The sequence below is a fragment of the Miscanthus floridulus genome, chromosome 13 (genome assembly GCF_019320115.1).
Source record: "Miscanthus floridulus cultivar M001 chromosome 13, ASM1932011v1, whole genome shotgun sequence".
Classification (NCBI taxonomy): domain Eukaryota; kingdom Viridiplantae; phylum Streptophyta; class Magnoliopsida; order Poales; family Poaceae; genus Miscanthus; species Miscanthus floridulus.
Window position 1 is genome coordinate 48,441,349 of NC_089592.1, and position 4,830 is coordinate 48,446,178.

The window sequence follows — 4,830 nt, forward strand, 5'->3', positions numbered from 1 at the left end:
TTGGCGCTTCTGACATGATTGGGCACATGCCTATCACTTAGCTGGTCCGGATAACTCGTTCCGACCACGAAGCCGAGTAGCTCAACTTAGGACTGGGCCCCGTTCTATTGTGTGCTCCTTGCAGGGGCAATCAGACTGAGCCCAAGGGTAGGCTAGGCCTGAACATCCTGGCATCTAGTGTCCTAGATTGTGCGGCATGGTACGGACCCGCGAAATGTGGACCTGAGTTGTACCAAAGGTGACCTAAGGCTGCCTCCATGCGGTATGCCTAGGTTTGTGTTAGGAATAAATTCCTAGTTGGTTGAAATCGATTCAAATCGCCGTCTCTCCTGAATAGTGAGAAACTTGGCTAGACCCAACATCGTAGTAACTATGTCATGGAACATGATGGTTCGAATGTATATGGAATTACAATACCTTCTATGGTTACTATTGTATGCTTTTAAATTGATATACCGCATGTTTGGCATAGGATAGTTGCTAATCTAGAGATGGATAGTTATAATTAACTTGATAACGGAATCATAATTGTATAACTGAGTCAATCGCTTTTATGCAAAATGTTGTCCAGCTATATCCACTTATACAGCCTTGCATAATCTTTGGAGTCATTTTATTTCTAGTTTATGATGGGTAAGTCTAGCTGAGTACCTTCTCGTACTCAGGGTTTTATTTCCCATTGTTGCAGATGGCACTGTGTATCATGGTTATTGCAAGAGTTGCTTCTATCCCACCGTGGATGAGGAGTAAGCCTTGGGCAGGCTTCTTTATTAATCCCTATCTTTTCTTTTGTGGACCGTGATCCTACTTGGCACTGTACTAAACTATGTTGGCCACTTTACTTTCAAACTTAATTTTCTTCCGCTTTTATCTATCAAACTTGGTTTGTAATAACTTGGTTTCATACTCTGATGATGAAAATGTATCTGTGAACTTTATGTAATATGTGATATGTATGTTGAATCATGTACGATCTTGGTTGTTGTAAAGCATTTATCAAGACCCGTTGTGGTACTCGACGGACTACCTAGGTTTATATGGGTTCAAGTATGACAGTGCGACCGCTTGTAGGCTGCCATTGTACTTGTACTCTTATAAATTGGTCAGTTCTGCGACAATAAGAGTTGATTGAAAACACTTGATGCATAGAACTACCTTGTCTAGTTACATATACCTTTAACCCTATGTTGGTCTAGGATCGAATATATGCTTAGCCATGCTGAGACCAGTAGAAGTCGGGTGATTTCCTGAAACCTACGAGATATAGGTGGATATCGAAGCACGGTTGGCTATATTTGCTATTGTCAAAAAGAACCATGGGGATAATGTAAATGGAGGCCAGATGGAGTCTATGTGTAGGTTGACTCATGTGATTCCATCTGTGCCGATTAAGGACCGTACTGTTCTTGGACGCTTCTGACAAGATTAAATGCATGTCTATCACTTAGCTGGCCAAATAACTTGTTCCGACCGCAAAGTCGAGTAGCTCAACTTAGGCCTAGGCCCCGTTCTATTAGAGTGCATACTCTAGATGGTAGTAAGGATGTGCGGAGGAGCCATACGTGAGCCCAAGGGTAGGCCGGGCCTAAACATCCTGGCAGCTGGTTGTCCCTGATTGTGCTACGTTGGGCGAACTCATGAAATGTGGACCTGAGTTGTACCAAAGGTGACCTAAGGTGGCCAGTTGATCTAGACTACCTTGGTTTGTGTTAGGAATAAATTCCTGGCCGGTTGAAATTGATTTGAATCGCCATCTCTCCTACACAGTAAGAAACTTGGCTAGTACCAACATCGTAGTAACTGTGATATGGAACATGATGGTTCGGATGAACATGGAATTACTACACCAGCTATGGTTACTATTGTATGCTACTAAATGATATACTACATGTTTGGCATAGGTTAGTTGCTAATCTAGAGATGAATAGCTATAAATAACTTGATAACCGAATTATAATTGTACAACTGAATTAGTCGCTTTATATGCAAAATGTTGTCAAGCTACTTCCACTTATAAAGCCTTACATAATCCTTGGAGTCACTTTGTTTTTAGTTTATGATAGGTAAGTCTAGCTGAGTACCTTCTTGAACTCAAGGGTTTTATTCCCATTGTTGCAGATGGTATAGTTTATCATGGCTATTGCAAAAACTATTTTTTGTCCCACCATGGATGAGGAGTGAGCCCTAGGTAGGCATCTCTTATTAATCCTTCTTATATGCTTTTGTGGGAGTATGATCATGAACTAGCACTATGTATTTGAACTATGATGGTAGATGTTATTTTCAAACTTCAATTCGCTTCTGCTACTATTTACTAAACTTGGTTTGTAATAACCTTAATCCGTACTTTGATGAATGAACTGTATTTGTGAACCTTATGTAACATGTGATATGTATGTTGAATCATGTACAATCTTGGTTATATGTTGATGGTTAATCGAGACCCATCGTGGTACTCGATGGACTACCGGAGTTATATGGGCTCAAGTATGACAGTGCGACCCCTTGTGGGCTGGTATTGTACTTGTGCTCTTATTAATTGGTCGGTTCTGCTACATTTCACTATGAGACTTTTCACAGGTTCCAGCTAATAGAGTGCAACCTGTAAGGTTTGTCCTAGGTGCTGGTAGCCATCCCCATAGCCACACCCTACTAGTAGAGGTCCTGATACTATGTCAAGCTAGAGCCATATGGCTTGAAGCTATACTATATGTCCCAGGTGTTTGCTCCATGAATAGGTCCTTAGGGAGGGCGGACATGGGTACCCCTAAAAATTAGGCCAAGCTCCAGTACTCGTTCCCCCTTTCATCAACTTAACCATGATGCTAGAAAGCATCACAACATCTCCATCACCAAGGTAACCATTAATCATTAATCATTACTAAGGTGATCATTGAGCATCAAGTACCTTCATTAGCATGTAATAATGTGGGTGGAGCAGCTAAGCATAACTACACTACCCAAATGTAGACGCTTAGGTAGCATAAGGAATATAAGATAGGGCTAGTTAGGTCCTTATGGTTTGTAGTATTTAAACACATGCAAGGAAAGTAAATGTATTTAGTGTATAGGAGCAAAATGATCAAATGATGTCTGCACTTGCCTTGCCCAAACTTAGGCTGCTCAAACTCCTCGAGGTCCTGCTCCTCTTCCTTCACGAACGTCTCATTCTCTATACGCATCAATCATCACATAAGAGAGCATTACATGCAAGCAAATAGGAAATAATTAGAAATAGTACACCAACACAAACAACAATAGTAAGCAAGGTCATAAAATTAATCTACACATCGAGATAAAACTATAGGAATAAGAACCACCTAAATCAGAGTTAAAACGCAAAAGTTATGACCTAATTATGCTACTCATGGAAATTGTGTGAATAACCTAAACTATTTTCACATTTAAAATAATTAAAACCAAAATTTAAAAGCATTTTTGACTAAAATTGCTAATACCGACAACTTTAGGGCTTAAACTACAAAAACTAGGGCTTAAATCTAATTTCTTTTGAACTACGTAGGACCACGAGTTAATTAATTAAAATGGTGGGGGTTTTGTGCAAAACTGCCAAGATTGCCCACGGCGGCCGCGCTAACAGGCCATGTGGTGAGCTAGTGGCTGGCCGAGTTTGGTGGATCAGCCAGTGGACTAGCCCCGTGGACCAAGTCCACCGGCACATGGTGGACCAAATAGCAGAGCAGCGGTGCGGCCGTGGTGGCGCGCCATGGCCGCGGTGGCCAAGCTCGTAGAGACAAGAACTTGAGCCATGGCGAGGTGATGTGAGGGCACGGGCGCGACGCGTGTGATGGTGAGCGCGATGCGCACCTTGGCCATGGCGGAGAGTGGTCGGAGGCATGTGTTCACGCTGGTGGTGAGGCTAAGCGACGGGGTAGCACTACAACGTGGCAGTGCGGCACATAGAAAGGGAGAGAGATAGCACCTAGAGGGCATGAACATGTTTTGCGGCATCTCGCGGAAGCTGTGCTATGCTCACCTTGATCAGAAACAACAATGACACGGTGAACGACAACGGCGGCAAACTCGTGAGAACTCGACCTAGGATTTGGCACTCATGAGCTCCAGTGGCTAGGGTTTTGTGAAAGGTGGCGTGGAGGGCTGACGCATCCCCTTTATAGGGCGTGGGCATCCAGCAAACCTTGGTTCATGTGTTACATGAAAACTAGAGCAGGGGCTTGCGGATGAGCTCATGTCCGTCTCCATGAAGGAGACGACACTATAGCATGGGCCCCACAGGCTGGCGGGCCCTACTAGTTAGTGAGCAGGCGTGGGAGGGGGCATAGCTACACTACTACTACTGAGCTGTGGCGGCTGGCAAGCGGGCCTGGGTAGTCAGTAGCAGGGGGCGTGCGGCTGCTGCATGGCAGAGCTAGGCCACGGCTAGTGGGTTAACCAGCCCATGTGGGTGCGCGCACATGTAGGGGGAGATGCGGGCCACGCTGGCCTACAACTGGGCTGGCTGTGCTGCTGTAGGCCAAAAGCCCACAAGCCAAGAAAAAGAAAAAGAAAAAGACAAGGTTTTTCTATTATTCTAAACAACATTTTGAATTGGATTTTCACAAACTTGATTTATAAAGGCCCTAAACAACATAGAGCAAGCAAGAAAAATATGCAGTAGCATGAATGCAACATTACATGCTTTCTACCTTATATTTCATTTTAGGATTTTTGATTTATAAATCATTATTATTTGCCTAATAAAGTAAAGCGACTAATTGAATCAAATCAATTTAAACTTTACTTTTTGAAAAGCAAATTTATGGTGTTATAGACCTACCCCCATTAAAAGAATCTCATTCTCAAGATTAG